Source organism: Vicugna pacos, unplaced genomic scaffold (assembly GCF_048564905.1).
Source record: "Vicugna pacos unplaced genomic scaffold, VicPac4 scaffold_20, whole genome shotgun sequence".
Classification (NCBI taxonomy): domain Eukaryota; kingdom Metazoa; phylum Chordata; class Mammalia; order Artiodactyla; family Camelidae; genus Vicugna; species Vicugna pacos.
The window spans coordinates 90,189,474-90,208,734 of record NW_027328741.1 but is presented as its reverse complement, the minus strand read 5'-3'; positions in this window follow the sequence as shown (position 1 = coordinate 90,208,734).

Below are 19,261 nucleotides of genomic sequence, written 5' to 3'. Positions count from 1 at the left end.
ATCATAATTTATATATTTCCTATGGCTTCAAATTTTTTCTTGTTTCACAAATTAACCAAAACTGCTTTCTAGTGGAATAAGAGAATGGAGAAAATCAACAAATATGTGTAATCCTGAATCTGATTTCCAAATGGGCATCTGAATCAGTGAGGATATGTTGTCTTCAAGTTGTAGAAAATCTGAATAATTTTGGCTTCTACTGTAGGCACTTGTATGCTTTCCTTTAATAGAGATTTTAGAAAAAGAGAATCTCACAGAGCGTGCTCCAGTGATGGAATGATGGAATCCTTTTCAAGCATTCTGCTGAGTATTCTGGCTACTCCTCCATTCATCAGATGGTGCTGGGGTTTCAGTATCACATCCTCAGTTAACAACATCTGAAAGCAACAAGGAAGGAGTGTGTAGAGGAGATCTTTCTTACTACTCTCCCTTTTCATCAGGAAGAAATAATGTTCCCTGAAACACCAAGTATTTTCTCTTATGTTCTCTTTGAAGACAATCTCCAGCAAACTAAGCCAATTGGGCTGAATATTGGTCATTCCCTGAGTTTAAGGTGCCATCTGAAAACACTGATATCCTTATTAAGTTTATTTGTGGTTTTTAACAGATAAGTGGGAAGGAAAGACAGACTGTTGGTCAAAGTGTGTTTGTTTATTTGTAGTTGTTCTTCCTTTTCACATGTCCTTTAATAGGTAATAGTTCTAAACAAGGTCTATATTATTTTGGGCCTTGTATAAGATTGTTCTTCATTTCTTTAACTTTTATTTTAATATGATTTGCCCCTCAGGCTGAGTATCCCCACCGCCTTCCCAGGAGCAGGAGGTGAAAACATGGAGCCCTTTTTTGGAGATTTGCTGTAGGATTTTGTATAAGTAAAGTTGATAAACACACATGGGAACATTTCTGGACCTACTATGTGGTGGTGCACTTAATGCTTTTTAGATTTTTAAGTATCACAACTGCTGACTTCCATTGATCTTCACAAAATGAAAAATAGAAATAAGTTGTGAACAAATCACTCATAAACTCTTTAGCCACAGTTGAATCAATCATTTCCTTGTGATTGCATTTTGGGAAGAGGGTTACAAATAAAGCAAAGTCCCTACTGGGAGAGTTTCAACCACCAAAACAACCAAACAAGTGTTAGATATGACACTGTCTTCTTAAAAAGGAGCCCTTAACATTGGCCAGTATATGAATTTTGTGTGTTAGTGTGTGAGTGTATGTGTGTCTGCATGTGTGTGTATGGACTAAATTATTAAATATCAGGGCTGCTGTAAATTCTTAGGATTAATTTTATTATTAGGAATAAAGAAGGGAAAAACATTTGCCATAATTTTTTGTGTCTTTTATTATAGTATTTTAATAATTTGTCAGAAAACTAAATACCTATATATTTTTATTAATTATATAATTTGTTGTAACTCATAAACAGTAACTATATAATTTATTAAAATAATATTTATAATAACTTATTAGAACATTTTAAGGTGCTCAAATGTTTTATTATTTTGATATAAAACAGAAATTTATGAGAAATTATCGTTAAATATATTAAAAAATCAAATAAGGATAAAAATTAAAAATAAATTCTTAAATGCTAAGTAGTACACAAATTTCATGTTGTCATGGTAACCTAAATATCAGAGATCAACTGGAGTGTCAGACAGAATGGGAGACAGCTTTAATACATTTGTTTTAGAATTTTTGCCTCATGTAGCAATGTTTTATGCATTTAACTGCAATTTCATTCATATATTATCATCTAATGAGTAATATAAATGACTGTCAATGAACCAAATATGTTACTGTAGAAAATATATTTTTAAAAGACGTAAAATCAAAGCTAATATTGTACAAGTACCATAAATGCAGACTTTCTTCTCGTCACACATTAATTAAAATGTTATTAAAATTCTCTCAGTACAATGATTTTCAAACAGAATAACATATATTCAGCTCTTAAAATCATCTTTATATGAGTGTCCTGTTTTCCTGTGGAGTTTCAAGTTAAGTGACCATTTCTTCCCCTTTTGCTGTTGTCAATCATGCACATATTCAAAACATAGAGCTTACACAGTCATTGTCAAATGAAGAGCCAATCCGAAGGAAAACAAAGAAAAATAATTATCGCGGACATCCTTTGAAAGAAGAATCTAAATAGCCAAAACTAATGCCAAGTAAATGCAAGGGGTTTTTTATTATTTTTTTCTCTATCTCATTACTGCTGTGTTTCCTCTGATAGCAAAATTCTTTTCAAAACTGCTATATAATTTTAGTTATATTGGAAAGTCTCCAATTGATTCTAAATACATGAGAATTTAAATCAACCTATCTGAGACAAGCCTTTGTGGGCAGGAAAATGGACATTTCTGCCTCAAGGTCTTGAGGGTTTTTACGAGTGACAAGATGACAAATGCTAAGGTCATTGTCCTGGATGAGCATATCAGTGATTTGATATATGACAATCTGTTTTGAACAACTCGTTTGGGATATTGAGATTGAATGCTATTGCACCTATGTGATTGAAATTTTATTAAATTTTATTCTCCACCCCCCATATTCACAATCAAATAACAGGGGAAATATTAAATCAGTGGTTATAGATTATTTCATTATGTTTCATTGATGGATTTCAGAAAAACACATAATCCTGATATTTATCACAATTAAGTCTCGATAAATACTCTATCCTTGGTCACACTTTAGGGAAAAAAATATCAAAGTATTGTGAGAGAAGTTCTTAGTGTTTATGAATACTAGCTTTACAATTGGTAGCCTCCACACCAGTGTTTGTGTTTTAGTGTCAGTCTAGCAGTTGTACGTTCTTAAATAATGTCCTAGGATTTAAATTTCCTAATGTCCAAAATTACTAATTTTTTGGCTTCAATCTCCAAATATGTACTGATGCAGCTCTCATCTTTATTTCCGGATTAAAGAATCTTTGCATTCATCTTAATTTAATGTTGTTAAAATAAAAAGCACGGTGAGTTTTTAGATTTACCAAATTCTCTGTAACTCACAGTTTAAATTTTAGTGGGTCATTTTAGGGTAAAGAATAAGAGACTTTGTTCCATTATAAAGAATATGTTATTAACCATTTAAAATAATAGAAAAATTTTAGTCTTTTCTCTTTAGAGCTTGAACTGAATGTAGGCATTAAGAAATAAAGAAATTGTGGTAACAATAGAAGTTACACATAGAAAAGTAAAGAAAATGATCACTTTTAATTCCTAATTTTAGTGACTTTAATAATGATAATAACATCAAACTATAGTATAAAAGTCTAGATGTTCTAATAATTTAATGTATTTTGTCCTTTTAAGCCTCCCTGATAATTCCATGAGCTAGATTTCATTATTAATCTAATTTTACAATCAAGAAAACAGAAGTAAAGAATTTAAGTTACTTGTGCAAGATCACACTACTTATAAATGACAAACTTACTATTAGAGCCAAAGGAGACCCGACTTTTTACACTAGGTTGATACTTCTTTCTCATAAATTTCAGTCTTCTTTGGTGTCCAAACATCACAAATTTCTCCCTGCTTCTTCTTAGTCTATCCATTGCTTTTATCCTGCTACCTTTTGAATATATATGAACCAGAGTTAAGTTCTAAGATTTTATATTCTCACCTTGTACCTAGGTAACTTGTTAATGTAACTAGAGTAATTTACTTCACAAGGCAGCAATCTTTTGGAGATTAAGACATTTTTACTCCATATTATTCGGTGGCTGCTGGAGGCATCTTGCCAATGATATTAAATCTTAAATGCGATTGAGCTCTGCAGTCATCACATAAGCTAATACAGGCAGACTTCCAAGTTTTCATGCTGTTGGGTGTAAGCCTACTGGGAACCATGTGATAGCTCTGCCCTGCTTTCCATCAAGTAGAATCTCATACAAATCAAACCCTTCTGGCATTACATCCAAGAAAATTTGAAAAGATTTGTATGCAAACATCCTTCCCTTTAATGCATCAAGCTTGTAAATATCTGGTGAACATGTTTGATGGCAAGCTGTTTTCCAAGGCAGGGCAAAGTTCTTCCATGAGGAAAATTCATTTTTCAAAAAAAAAAAAAACATAAAGCAATAAAAAAGATCAACTTATATCACCTTTAACAAATGGAACTAGGGGACTTAAAATTTTTCCTGAATGTTTTTCCTATGATGAATGTGGTTAAATTGTATGTCACATATCTAAGGACAAAATGATGAGTTTTCATTCTTTGATTTACTAAGGCCTCTCATCTACTGCTCTCCAACACACACTCCACTTTCCCCTTCATAGGACAGTAGGGAAGAGAGTTCTGGATTTAGAAATAAGAGATCATGGAATAATAGTCCTATTTAAAAAAAAGATCAACAATCGCTTAGGCTCCTACATATGGATATGTGTAATGCAGTCTTTCTTATATGCATATTGTGTTTTAAAAATAAGATACCACGTGAATAGTTCACACATAAAAAAGGAAGTCCTCTATATAAGTTTACAAATATATATAATGGATATTTTGTATGTTTGCTTGTGGATGTGTGGATGTGAAACTAAGTAAATGTATTCATATATACACATACGTATATACACATATACATATATATATTTATATACACACATATACATATATATATATTCAGTGCTGTTCCAGAAGGTAGATTATTACCTACATTTTTCAGACATACTGGAGGTACAAATACACTAATAAACATTTTTCAAAGACATTAATCCATGCATAAAGTCTCTATCAGTTATCTATTTGCTTAGTTTCATCATTTATATTATAGTGGGCCTCATGATGTTAGATATGAATGCAATATGGTCCATTATGTCAGGCCCCAGGTTGTTAAACACTCCCAATGAGCTGGTAAACTTTTCAGAAAATTGCATTGTCATGATACTTGTCAACCACAAGCAAATATTAAGAACTTACTTCTTCATTGTGCACTGCTAATTGCAGGATAATTAGTTGAAGGGTTTTGTGACTTACAGAAGCAAAGTCCGTGATCTCTCTGGTATCATAGACACAGTTACATAACAGCCTTAGGAAACAGAGATAGGAAATGTTAATTAAAAATGAATATTTGGATAAGTACTAGAACAATATAAAACAGACATCCAGGAAGCTTTTCATATAGAAACACCAGAGAAGAATGCCATAGAGGTTTGAAAGATTTGGGAAAATATTGGTAAAGTGAGCTGGGAATTAGACATATATTTTTAAAGGAGGAAGGGATATTGATTTGGAATTGGATCAAACATCTACCTTCTTTATGTGATTTAAAGGACTTTTCAAACACTTCTTCTTCAATGATTTGATGAACTTAACAACCACAAAACTAGTTTTCACTAATTCCTGTTAATCCACTGAAGAACTTCATTCTAACTCAACTATCCACATATATATGAGTTTTAAGTTGTTATTAGCTTGTACTAGCAACCATCACCCATAGCTAAATAAATAATTGTACAACTATTTAGATGTCACAATTTACAATATTTTCACTCTTACATTTGAACCTCAATATAATGTGAGTTAAGGAGGACATGGTATATGTTTTTTCAATTTTGCAGATGAGAAAAATGAACATGGCATCTTGAATCAGATATACTCGATTTCAAATTCTGGCTTTGTAACTTACGATCAATTTGCATTTCCATGCATTCTTCAGTATTTTTTAAATAAAATGTTTTGAACAGTTAAATTAAATAGGGGCAGTAAAGCTGTTAGTACAGTCTAACAGATTAAGAAATGGTAGTTATTTTATTTTAAATTTAAAGCTAACATTTTCTCACTCTGTCAAGTTGAATGCTAAATCTCAATCATTCAGGTATTTTAGAATTTTTGTATACTAGACAGTGTATTCATAAATATTCATGAAATTTAACTTTTAAACCCTGAGCTGTATGTTTCGGCACATATTCTATTCCCTATGTAATGACAAAGATATGCGAGTCCCTGTCATTAAGTGGAGTTAGGTGAGGCAGAAAGGAGAAATGACACTGATAAATAATTCCAGGCCATTTCTGTGAACCACAGATGTTTACATCAAGCTGATTAATATTTTCATAGTTCACAATAGATTAATTTATTGTGGGTTGCCACCTCCAGCTCTTTTATAAATCAAATTTTTAAAATTGTATTTAATAAATCACGTTCGTTTTCTAAAAATATGTAAAAAATTTAGCTGTCATATTAACATATATTGTGAGTCCACAAAGGAAGATTTTTTGAACTCTAACTCCCATAATACAGAAAGAGATTTCATATATTGAAATACAGACAGCCTTTGAAAACATTTGTACATCATTATTAGATAATAAGTTTAAGGCAGATGTCATCTTTCCATCTTTATCAATCTGATCAAGTTTGTCCAAATATTGGTCAAAAGAGGAATCTGAGTCTATAATCTTATTCCAGTCTCCTGCCCTGACAAAGGTTTAGTTAATTTCTTTAGAGGCTTCTGTTGGAGGTACATATTTCTTGTTAACAATCTTCTTTTGTCTCTCTGTATATTTTCTTCTCTCACATTTTAAGATTATAGTTTTCATATTATCTTTAAAAATATGAGCAGATTATTCAGAATGATTTTGTAATCAACTAAGTTAATTATTCATTCTTGACCCTAACTAGAAGCAAATCTATAAACTAAAAATGCTGTTAAATAATTGATTTCCTTTCTTGTTTTAAGCGACTTGTTCAAACTGTGATTGTTAATTTTGCTGGAAATTTCAATTTAATCTCCTCTAAGATAGTATGCAGTTATTTTACTAGTTTCTTCTCTCCCCATCATAAATTTTTAAAACAATTTTCTAAATGTATTATTGATGAACTTTACCTACCTAACTATCTATCCCTTCCCTTCCTCAGGATTTAACTCATTTCTCATCTCCACACTTCTGCTTATTTGTTGTGGACTGAATTGTGTCTTTCTAAAATTCATATGATGTCATATGATGTCCTAACCCCCAATGTAATTGTGGCCATACATAGGACATTTATGAGGTAATTAGTTAAATTAAGTCATTAGGGTAGGACCCTAATCCCACAGGACTTCTGTCTTTATCAAAAGAGAAAAAGATACCGGGTCTCTCTCCATGTACATACAAAAAAGGGGACATATGAAGACACAGAGAGCAGATCATCATCTACAAGGCAGAAAGAGAGGTCTCCCAGAGACCAACCTTTTGGCAACTAGATATCAGACTGCCAGCCTCCAGAATGGTATGGAAATAAGTGTGCCTGTTGTTTAAGCCACCCAACATGTGGTATCTTGTTATAGCAGCCTAAGCAGGCTCATCCTAAACCACTAATTTCTACCGCCCTTTCAGATTTCTGTGTAAATATCACCTTTTCCAAAGCCCTTTCTATCACATCCATTTTCATCACACCACATTATTAGACTTGCTGCATTTTGATATGTTCTTGCTCATACTGTTTTGGATTTCTGTCATCTGTGACTGATTTAGAAGCTTCTTAAGTTTAGAGACTGTTTCCCACCAATTAGACATCTTTAAGACCTATCACAGGGAGTGGTGAATGTTAGGCTACAAGAAATGTTTGTTGAAGTGCATTTTTGGAGACATATCAGTACCTGGAAGGCTAGCTACCATAAAGATGTCAAACAATTGTACATGTTCAATTTAACTTGAATTGAAATTCTAAAGACCTTTTTTATGTGGTTCTTCCCTGCAGTGAAGTAAAATATCTACCAATGAGATTATTAATTATATTATGCTATATCAACTCAATAGACATTTAAGTGGCCTCTAAAAGTAATGATTATGAACTCTGTGTAGCATTGTGGAAACATTATAATAAAATGTATGTGAATTGCATGTAACATAATAGAAACATTATAATAAAACGGAAAAGACAAGAGGTGAAATTGCTCATGAACTATGATTCCAAGTGTTAACAGATAGAAACATGAGAATATTTAGAGAATAATAGTTATAACATGGTGTCAATATTTTCTCCATTTTCCAAATTTCTGTGTTGTTTTCTATTTTCACCATTAAAATATTAAGTTTACTTAAAAAATCAAGGAAACATGTGAGTAGCATAGATAATATGTATTAGAAGAATATGTGTTAAAAAGGTGAGTCTGTTAGCATGGCAGCTGGACTCGTGGGCATGGGCAACCTGGATGGGGTTAAATCTCATATTTAATGCTTACTAGCTTGATGATCTTGAAGAAGTGATTTGCATGGTATGAGACTTCATCTCCTTGTCCTTTGAATGAGAAATGATATTAACATAATGCCCACCAAAGAACTAGGACTGCTGGAGTATCAGGAGTGCTCTTAAATGCCAGCTAATAATTTCCAATACAGTGTAAACTCTGTGAGGCTAAGGACCTGTGAATTCACTACTATAGATTAGTGCCTGGCATTTGGTAATTTTATAATACAACTTTATTTATAGATAAATGAATAAAAGGGTGAATGTAATGAAGCTAATAGAAAAGACTTCATAGAAAGTCTAGGATTTTTGAAGAAAGAAGAGCAGGACTTTATATACATATACGTGCATATCTATCTATAATTACATTATATGCCTGATGTCTAAGCAGATAACTAAATAAACATTTTCTGCTTCCTTAATAGAATTAATCCAATTTCCCTTTAAGTTCTTTCCTGAGTAAAATAGATACTTTTTTCAGAAACTGCTTTAACCCATACCTTGTGGTAATTTACTGTGTCTCTGTTCAGAATGATTTCCTTGTGGTAGGTTAGCTCAGGTTCTAGTAGAATCAGCCATGGTAAATATGTAAAATATAATTACTGTAAGAAAGATGAATAACATTGGTAAGATCATTTAATATTTTTGGAAGAGAAAAAAAGCAGAAACTGCCCAAAGCTTAGAATGCCCCTAGGAAAAAGCTGCATTCCCTGCTTTCAAAATCCTTCTTGCTACTTCTGCTCAGTGACGGCACTGAAATTCACTGATCCCTCTGCACACAGTTTTCTTTTTTCAATCTCAGGTCATATCACATTTACAGTTTACTTTCTTAAAAACATCTGGAGTGCAACCAGTGTATTGATTATCTCTCATATTTAAATTGAAAAATATAATGGACTTGGAAGGGAGTAAACCAAGTGGTGGGCAGTTTTCTCTATCACTTTTTCTGTGTGTAGCACAGCAGATATATCTAAACATTTTCAGGATAAAAGGAGATTCGAGTGAGCCACTCAGTGATGTCATAATAAACTTCCTTCCCACACACACATAGGAGTGTAACGCTGACTTAGACATGTTCCAGGAGATATATCACTCACCCATTCTTTAGGAAACAATTATGAATGGAGTAAGTCAGAGTGTGTCTCCTTGTCCCCTCTCCAGCCCTTATTTATATATTCATACATCTATTGATTCAAAAGGTTAGTCATTCAAATATATATACTATGTATTCATCACACATTTTCTCTATACTAAAGGGCTGTGGAATTTTTGCATTCCAAGAACTTACATTCTAACTGGGAGAGAGACACTCTAAATGAAAGAAAATAAGTAAAGTAATTTCAGAATGTAAAAATAAAAAAAAGTAAAGAAGAAATAAGGGGGAGAGCTATAGAGTGAGGAAGTTTTCATGGCTACTTTAGAGCTAGCATTCTGAATGGCTTCTCTTAGGGAGTTACAGTTCAAGCTGGGGTGTGACAAATGGACACTCAGCCACAACAGGATATTGGGAGAAGAGAGTGTCAGGCTTAATTTCCAAAGAGGATAGTGGCTTGAGGTTTCTAAAGAATTGAAGAAGGAAAGGAAGGAAGGAAGAGGGGGAGAGAGAGAGAAAGAGAGAAAAAGAGGAGAAAATGTTAGTGGGATTGAAGGAAACAATGACAAGTTTTATGGGGTGGATGTGAAGGAATAATATGGGCTCAATTTGGCCATGAAAAAGTCTTAGGTTTTCTGCTAATTGCAATTGATCTTCAGTGGAGCATTTTCTCTAAGGCAGTGATATTATCTATTAGATAATTTCTAAAAGGTTTTACACACACATACATACACACACACACACACACACACACACACACACACTACTCCAACATCTTGTGTCTTATGAAAAAGTTGTCTAGACACAGAGATAGGACACCAGGTACTTAAAGAAGTCAGAGAAATGTATCCAAAGGAATCAATGCGAGAACTGAATTGTGAAAGCTTTGAGTTCCAGTCCAGATGAACCAGAGGAAAAAAGCATTTTTTAAGTATTTAAGTATTGGTGAATCAACTGTACACTAACATTTTTAAACTCTTGATTTTGTCAAAAAACAAATATAAACAAGATGCAACTGAAATTTTTTGACATCCCTGAAGTTTTAAACAATCTAGACATATTTGCTTAAAGTTTGAGTAAAGGTTGGGAGGTTGACTTCTCAAGTATCTGCATATATTTTATTTACTTCAAATATAAAAATTTCTTGTATACCAGAAACAGAATAAAAAGTGGTTCCTCAAAAATATGTTGGTGTATATTTGTAAAATATCTACCCTTTATTGGACTATTACACTGTTCTGTACTTATTTTAATTTTTCAAGAATTCAGATTTGAGGGGTAGGGTAGAGTTCAGTGGTAGAGTGCATGCCTAGCATGCACGAGGTCCTATGTTCAATCCCGGACCTCCATTAAACAAACAAACCAAAAAAACAGACCAAATTACCTTGGCCCCTACTCACCTCAAGAAAAGATTGCATTTAAAAAAAGAAATTCAAAATTTACATTGACACTAACAGGGAACTATTATCATGTTCAATTTCCTGTTGAAGAAAATGAGTTTCAGGGAGGCTTCCCCAGCTCATTTCAGATGGCAAATGTCGGGGTAGGACTAGACCTGAGCTCAAGTCCATCGAATTATTCTGCTGTCCCACACAGTTTAAACCATGGCTACTTTCAAAGCATGCTTGAGTATTCAGCAATAGAATGTGGGTTTTCCTTTACTGTGTGGCTTACTCTGAAAACAATAAAAGCACATAAAACTATGAAAAAGAGGAAAGAAAACATATACTTTTTTTGTTATTTTTTAAACTACTCTATATCATTCTCCTCCTCATCCTCTTTTCTACTGTCCTTTCTTACTTAATGGCTTCAATCTTTCTTATATCCCTTCTTCATGTCCTTTTTCCTACTGTGCTTTATTTCTTTGTGGCATAAGCCTTTATTCTTAGATCTACAGTCTTAGAGTACATTTGTAATATATCTTATCTTTTTAAGAGAAAAATATGTAATATATATATGATCATAGAATAGCAAACTTTATAGGGCTCCTAAATCTATAATTTTATATGAATATTTCGGTCATTTTTAAGCTTATAAGCAAAATCTCCATGTGAAGAGTATGTTTGCAAATACACAGACACCAAATATAAAATCATATAATTTAGAATTTTTATATATTAAAAGCTACAGAAATAAGCCATAAGCAAAGTGCTTATAATTGTTGGCATGGCAGAGAGAAAGTTATGTAGTTTACATAGCCTCGGAGCATCTGTTATCTGAATAAGGACTGAAAACACTCTTTAAAAGATCCTGGGCACATTAATGGAATCATGATTTTCCCTAAAAGTGAATAAACCTATAGATTAATATTACAGGAAACTGTGTAAGAGGATATAGTAAAATATTTATTTAATGTTATTTTAAAAAATTACTTCTATTCTACCACCTGAAGACATTCATGTATCAAGAATTTGACTGGAAAGAACAAAGGAAGAAAAAGAAATAAGTAGGAAAAAGGCTTGCAGTCAATTTTCCTAGAAGCAGTACCTCATTCCTGGGCTTGGTGCTTTATAAAATACAATTGTCTATGCCTGCTCTTCAAATAGAATCATTTATAAACGTTGTGCAAATCCATATTATAAATTTCATAGCTTCTGCCAAAATTAAGGATATTTTCTTACTTTGAAAAACACCTCATTTAATTGTTTTAACTGCAAAATTAATGAAATTCAGAACATCTAAGAAAAATTACAAAACAAATGACTAACATATTTTACAGCACCTCCTATTCAAGAGATGGAATCTGCTTCTCAGTTCTGTGAATCTGGGCTTGTCTATGACTTGCTTTGACCTAGAGAACCTGACAGAAGTAGTGGTTATCTTTTTAAGTTGTTAAGTTTCCTGGTGTTTCTTTTATTCAACACAAAATAACTGATACAACACTGATCAACAGGAATTGGACAAAATTATTTCGATAAGTTTTCCTTGACAAATAAAATATCAAGTGAGATCTAGATATTAAGTTCATTATTCATGCCTTCTGCCAGAATGTGGCTTTCTTCACCTGTTAGAAATTCTAGAGACCCTGAGCTGAGGTTGCTTCTTTCTTAGAGAGGATGGATGAGAGTGTACTAGCCTGCTTATTGACCTTGTCCTCTGTCAGCCACCTCTGAAGTTAGCTGCTCATCTAAAGGTGGGATTCTGCACTGTTCCTATTTATTATTTTCTCCAGAGCAGAAACTGTGGACCTATGGTTACATGTGATCACAATCTATGGAAGGACACATCACCATGGTCTTTTAAATAGATATAAAATGTCAACAGGCCTGGCTTATTAACACACACAGGTCCTTAATAAAAGCTTAGGTAAAGACTGATCTTTGAACTTCAAAAAAGAAACAAAGAGCTATTGGAGGTCATCAATGAGAGGATGTGACTTCAGCTGACTCATGAGCTGGACCCACCAATCAGAGGCTCCTCACCCTCTCCTCTGCCCTTGCCATGTACCTTCTGACCACCTCTCCCACAGCTGGAGCTGTTTTCAAGGACACAGCCTTGAGAAAGCAATGTATGATGGAGACAATCTGGAAAGTACATGTGACTGAATCCAGTAAAGGCCTCCAAATAAACTTTTAAGATTCTGGTGGGCAGGTTCAGAAGTCTATTTGTCCCATAGCCACCCAAGACAAACCTCATGTGTAACTTCCCATGCTTATTAAACCTGCCACATACCAGTCTGGAGTGGTTTGCCTCTTTCTTCAGTCTCTCTTTGCACTCAATGTATGGGGATCAGTTTTTAAACCAACAAGAGCAGCTTCATTTCTCTAATGTGGCTATTAGCAGAAACCATAGATTGAATAAAGCACATCTGGTTATTACCTCCATCTACCTTAGAGGGTGGAGGAAGAGGGCAAGGGATAAAGGGCTCCTGACTTGAGTCCATGATGTTTGTAGAGAGGAGATTGCTCACTGCTTGGTAGTGAGCTCTTAAGTGCAATATCTCAGCTTTACTACTTCAGACAAAGGCAGTGATTTTCGTAGGGAATGGGTGACAGCTGCAGCACTGATTCCACCAGGTTTCCAAGGAAGAGAGGCTGAAGGATTATGCTTTTAAGTGGCTAGGTGGGTTGCTCAGAGTTTTTTTTTTTTTTTTTAAGCAGTAGGTCTCCACCTTGAGTAATTCTCTCCTGGGACATTTGGTAAGATCTGGAAAGATTTTTGATTGTCATACTAGGAGTGAAATGCTATTGCGATTTCATATAAGATGCAGCTAAATGTCATAAAATGTACAAGTCAGCATTCCTCCTCACTCCCCCCCACCACAGACACACACACAAGCACAATCCCATCCAAAATGGCAATAATGCCAAAGTCCAGAAACCCTGGTCTAGAGGAGCCAGGCCTTCCTTACCAGATCAGGAACATGCAGGTGGTTTTTGCTGTCAGTCTTTCAAATTGTGTAATGAAATCCCAATGACACTTCTATAATTGAAACAGAATGGTTGTGCTTAAATTTACACTACTCTATTATAACAAAATAATGTTATCCTATTTAAAATTTACAGGGAACAGATTTCAAATGATTTAGGGAAGAATCTGTTATTCAAAGGGAAAAAAATAGGCCCAGATTCCAAGTGTGGGATTCCATGAAAAAACTTACATTATACATTTACCATTTACTATAATAAACCCTCCCTTATTATACAATTTTAGTTTTATAAAGAAGCTTTCATGTACCTTGTTATTAACAATAGCCCCAAATCAGTGCTTAAAAAACTCATCTGTTACCCAAGTTGTAAATGAATCATTTCCTTGTGATGTCAGGAATCTTGGGGCCCATAAAAGGAATTTTTTTAGTGTCTATCAGAGTACGCTACAAAACAAATATCATTAAGCATATGGAAAGAAATATAATGTTCTTGCTTTTTGAGAAGACTTAGAAAAAACACTTATTTAATAAGATCCTCACACTGAACTTCATACTAAGTTATGTGTAGCTTAATTGGATTAAATTTAAGCCTTTTTTAAGTTGTAATTTAAATTATGCTTTTATGATAACTTTTTTAAAAATCTATTTACGTGTATTTCTGAAATTTATTTGGATGGGCATTTAATTATATCATATTTACTCCTCTCGTTCTTTCTAAAATAGAATCTAGAATAGATTGAGTATTGTTTATCATCTGAAAGTTAAAACTCAGACTATAGATGATTTTTAGCTCCTTACGCTGTTCATTTTTTCCTCCATTGTGAACTGGGCAAATGCTGTAGTTATTTAGAAATCTTTTCCATTGTCTTCTGGAAAGAGTGAAAAGAAACAGAAATGGGATAGGAGAAATTAGCCTAAAGCATAGACTTTAAGAAGAAATAAATGTGAAAGCTGTTATTGCAGTTTTGCAGTTGGATAACTACTGTATGAAGTGACAGAAAACCAATATTAATAGAAGTTTTATACCATTAAATGCATACTTAATTTTTTTCTTTAAATCCTTGTTTTTGCTTTTGTTACTTACAGATCAAAATTTAAAATGAGTGCTTTTTGTTATTTTTTCTTCTCCATGAAAGTCATTTTGTTAATTAATCCATTTATTACTGTGTTCCTTGATTTTAAGTTGTTTCTGCTTCTTCATTATCTTGATTACATTATCTTATACAGTGACACAAAAAACTGCTGTTACCCCTTTTATTCACTGATTGATAAGGCAGTGAATATAGTTAGCAGAAATTTTGTAAAAACTGAAGTGTCTCATGTATGTGGAAGAATTTAATTTTATTTTTCTTGAATCTATATCCTGACATTGATGCTGTCATTCAAAACTGCTTTAGGCATTGCTTTCTAAATTCTAACATTTATTCAACAAATATTGAATACATATAACACATCAGAATATCCTTAGACAAAGGGATATAATGTATAAAACAAAATATGCTTCCCTCCATGAAGCTTGTATTATAGCATCCTCTATCCTTCTTATTATGGTGTTTCTCTTGATTCTTTCTCAATCTATGCATTCATCTTTTTAACAAATATTTATGGTGTTCTTATGTGCTTGGCTTTGTTCTACATGTTTGGTACATAATGGTGAGATGATTACTATCTTTGTGTTTTTTAAATTAGAATGGGGAAATGAATATTATATAATAAAGGCAGACCTGAATACAAAATAATGAGATTTTAAGCACTAAGAAAGAGACAAATTCTCTGTAAGAAAACAATCAGGGTAGCAGATTCTTATATAGAATTTGTAGCCCAGTATTTTCCTTAAAAGAAGTAAATCAACCTGAGAGCTGAGTGAAGAGAAGGATATAGCCATGCCCAAGAATTCAAATTCATGTTTTTCTGATAGAATATCATCACATTTAAGTACTGAGATGGGTAAAAGTCACAGTCTTCAGTACACCAGAGTCCAGTGCAACTGAAATTCAGTGAATAAAAGGAGAGAAAGATATTAGAAGATGCTGGGTGGTGGTCATGATGTTGAAGATCAAGAAGGTGTTTTTTGGAAATGTACTAATCAGAAATTGGTAATATTTTTTATGTGAGGACTAAGGAATACAGAAGTATCAAGGATGACCCCTAAACCTGAGCTTAAGCAGCAAAACAGGGGACATAGTTTATGGAAGGAATGAGATGAGTTTGCAAAATGTGTTAGAGACACCTTTTCTGGCACTAAAGCAGAGATGTCAGACGGAAAGCTGAGTACAGGTCAAACTTCAGAGGAGGTGATCAGATTGAAGTTAGAGGTATAATGAGAGATGTCTTGAGCTGATAGTATAAGTCATAAAAACAGGTTCCCCAAAGAGTGTCTTGAGAAGATACTTCCAGTATAGATTCAATAGTAAGGTTTCAGTAGAGGAATAAAATCTGGGAGCATGCACTAGGAAATGGAGATATGGAAAAAATAGAAAAAGCTTTGACTTCTAGGGGATTAAGGTCAAGCTGAAGAGATAAACAAGTATCTGAATAGTTATATGATAAAGGTATGTACTATCTACTTAGGGAGCACAATGGAAGAAACATTTAACTCTACTGAGGGTAGTTCAGAGGAGAGTTACAGTAGGATAATATGGAGCATTTCTGAAAAATCTTCAAAATAAATAACATGCTAATAGGAAACAGGCAAGAACATTCTGAGTAAAGATTTGAGATTAAAAAAATTTAAAGCATTTGAACAATTGTAAATAGTTCAGCTTAATTACATGGTTATAGCTTGTTTCACAATTCAAGATTTAGTTTAACCTTCACTGATGTACATTTTCACCTTTATTTTACATTCCTGTAGTAATTAACAAATCATATTGCTTTTGCCCTCTCATTGTCTGTATTAATATTTTCTCTCCTGACTTGTCTTTAATCTGTACAGTAAAAAGAGGAGCATAATTCCTTCTTATAAGCAAATGCTCATGCAGTTCTATGGAAACATCAAATGGTCTACAAATGTATCATTTTCTAAAAAACTGTATTCTTGTCCCTTTGTCCTTGGCAGAGATGGAGGTAAAACTTTTAATTAGTGTGAAAACCAAAATAACTGTATCCAAAATATTCCAACATATCATTCTAACCTATCTGTGATGCCCTGATATAAGTAAAACAATTCAGTGATCTGAAATTAACCTGTAATTATAGTGTTGAGAATTAATCAGTACAATTTAGGTTTCATTAAATTCAAACACACTCAATATTGAATCAATTTATTAAGCTTATTTATTTCCCAGTCCCCAACAAACACAATGATACCAACATATAACAAGTTCAGATATATAAACAGCTTCACTATTCCACATACAGAAGTGAGACTACAACTTCCCAACTAGAATAAGGTACACTCTAAACGCAAATTAAAAGCAAGACAAGACACTCTAAATTGGAGATCTGCTTGCTGTTGGCGAGAATGCTTTGAAATATTGTTCTTGATCTATATGCAAAAGTATAGGGACACACACTTGTCAAAAGAGAATACAAAGTTCAATCTAACCAATCCATCTTGTGCAGATTTTCCCTTCATTCAGTGCAAGTTTAAAATGTATAAATTATTTTGATCAGAAATCATCAATAAAATCTTAATTCAAAACAAATACAACAGAAGTGTCTTGTTCACACAATGCCTGTGTGTCTTTGAAAAAAGAAAACTACCTGGAAGCAATCCTCTCTGTACCTCTCTGCCAATTTTGATTAACAGATTCCCTCATCTTGACTTGGAGCAACTCTCTTAGAACCATAAATTGTGAAAATGAATTGCACATTAAAGTTTCTGGGCTCCCGACGACCTTGAGTTTTCCAAATAATGTTTTTCAAGACATTTAACTAAATGCAACTATTGTGCAAGGAGATGGTAGTTGTCAATATGAACACTTCAATAGAGTAGAAGTAGTCATGTTGAATTTTTTGTATTCAATTATTCATTCTATGTTATATGATAACACATAATCTATCAATTATTTGTTAACTATCACAATTAAATTTGTCAGAATTTTTGGTAAAGCCACTACCAAAAACAGCAATGATTAAACATGCTTTTATAAGGATCAAGCAACCAATGCAGTTTAACACATGATCCATTAGAATCTCTCTTATCAAATCCTGGAGTTCTTTGACAGGTGGAAAAATGTAAATACTGTATACATTACAGAAGAGATCTTACAAAATTCTACCAATAAATATCCACAAAACTATTGCATGTCACTGTTAAAATTCAATTTCACTATTCTGTTGAAAAAATTCCATTGGTTACATATCTCATTTAAGTGTTGGAAAGAATACTCAGTGACTTCTAAGAAATGATGGACAATCTGAATTAAATAGCTAATTAACTTAAAATCAAAACTATAAGTTGCATATTTGATAAAAGTAATCTATATGTGTGCTTATCACACTAATATAATGTGGAATAAGATGGCTATAATTGTGGATGACTGGATCTACAGAGGTAGTAAAATGGTCCTGCTAGCTAGTAAGTCTGATTATTAAATTCAGGAAGGAATAAGAAGAAAGTAGGGAAGAGAGGGAGAGAGGAAGATGAGAGGGAGTTAAAGAGAAAAAGAAGGGAAGGAAGGAACGATTTGTAGTCAAACTGTTACATGTCAGGCCCTAAAATAAATTATTTCCTTAATTCTCCAACACTGGCTCTATTGTACCCAGAATTTATTTTAGCTTTTTTTTCCCAAGGTGAAAACATCAAGGTTTAAGAATATTAAATAAACTTCCTGTGAACACATAAATAATGAAGGAAGAAACAGGACTTTAAACTATTGACTTTTTATTATATCTGGACAACAAAAGTTACTTAAACATAGACTGATTAAACAAATATTTACTACTATTTATTTTTATCATTTACCCACTTTCCTGTAACTATGATAATCACCAGCAAAAACTCAGGTTGTAATGTCTCTTTATTTCACCATTGTAACAGTAGAAATAGAAAAAATATTTCCTATACAAAACATTTGATTTTAAGGTATTTTTTACTCAGCATGCTGAAGATAAATTCAATTAATGGTAGTTAAAATTAATCAGCAAGAAATTGAATGGGACAAAGGGCCTAATTGTTCCTTAAAATATTTATTTCACAGTCTGTTCTCGATGTCATTTTTAATGACGTCTTGTTGGGATATCTCTTAATAATAAAAATAGTTACTTTTTTGAGATACACTTTTGAAAGGTTGTGATAATATAATACAAATAGAATTATTCCTGTTTTACTAAACTTGCATAAATGCAAATTCTGAAACACAAGCATAAGGTCAGCTTTGTTTCTCAGTACAAAATTAAACTATACTAAATTAAACTATGCTAAAGGGAAGTGCTTGGCTAAGGGAGTTTGGCCATCTAAATAAATGACCATCATTTATGCAGTTTGCTCATTCCCCTGCAATGATTTTGCATGTTAAATAAAAATTGATATGAGTGAAAGGATATGAAATCTCTACCAACAAATTAGAAAGAAAAAATAACACACTAACTTAAAATATACTTCAGCTACCTGTCATGAGCATATTTTAAAAAGCCTTAATGGAAAGAAGTGCAGTACTTGGCAATATCAG